Source organism: Pteropus vampyrus, unplaced genomic scaffold, assembly GCF_000151845.1.
Source record: "Pteropus vampyrus isolate Shadow unplaced genomic scaffold, Pvam_2.0 Scaffold43, whole genome shotgun sequence".
In the NCBI taxonomy this organism is placed as follows: domain Eukaryota; kingdom Metazoa; phylum Chordata; class Mammalia; order Chiroptera; family Pteropodidae; genus Pteropus; species Pteropus vampyrus.
The window spans coordinates 4,931,624-4,932,876 of NW_011888824.1; positions in this window are offsets into that span (position 1 = coordinate 4,931,624).

Genomic DNA, 1,253 nt, shown 5'->3' on the forward strand with positions numbered 1-1,253 from the left:
ACTGCTCCAGGCAGTCAACACCAACAGCGCTGGCCTTCTCTGGAAAACATCTCCCCTCGAAATGTATCTACAGAACCTAAATACATACTGCCTACCTAGTTCTGGCCATTAAGTCAGTCTTTCAGATGTGGGTAACACTGAACCCAGTTATTGTCAAATGTACTTAGGCTGTGGCTCTGGGGAAATCCAATTATCCACCTATTTTCATGGGCAATTTCCACTCCATGGCTGTGGCTCCTTTCACTTAAAAACAGCAACAACAACAACAACAAAAAACACACAGCATCTTAAGGAAGAAAATAAAAATTATTGAAGCTTGCTTTCCTATAGATCAGCTATTGCAAATTCAAATGCCTACAAGGACAGGGCAGGTCATGTCAATGAGTAAAGCTGACCTGTGTTAACAAGAGTGTGTGCCCCCATCTAAACAGAGCTCCATCCACCTAGGTAGATTTAGACATCTACCACTGTCTAAACCATTATGTTCCACCATGTGGAAATGTGAGCCCAGTATTGCCATAGGCATCTGTATTATAAGAGATGCAAAAAATACAGATTCTTATGTGTAATCTCCTTGTTTCTAAATGTTGATAATTAGTTTTTGGTTTTGTTTTGTTTTGGATCTGAAATAACTGTTTGCAATCCTGTTTTAGATTTTGTATTTTATTTAAAGGTGAAAAGTTACACTAGGAGATCAAAAGGTAAAAGGGTGGACATGATGGTATGAAATACATGAATTCACCACAAAGAGACCTCCCAACCACCCCCTCCCCCCATAAAATAAAGCAAAAGTGATTTGTACTTTTACATCTTTTCATTCTAGGAAAGTGGTAAGACAGCAATTCTCACACGATGGCCTGTGTGATCAGTAGGACACTGCTGGCAAAAAACTAACCTCCCAGCTGGCATTTGTTCCTCTATCTCTATACATTGGAAGCATTTGCTTTCCATTCACTAATGATATGTCATTCATGTCAGTTATGGGAATAAGTTCGGTTCTTGGATTTTGACTTGAAATCCCCTGGGTAAACCCTATTTCAGGAGTCAAAGCCTGATGGAGAAGTCATGGAGAGGAGCTCACTCTGGCTCTGGTTCTGACTGTGCACATTGTCTAGAAGAGATGAGGTTGACAGGGAGAAGAATTTTCATAACCTCGTTCGGCATCAATATTTACTGATAAAGAAACATACATTTCTTAACATGGTAACCTGCATCTAGAATCTCCTTAGGAATCACTGTCACTGACTTTCATG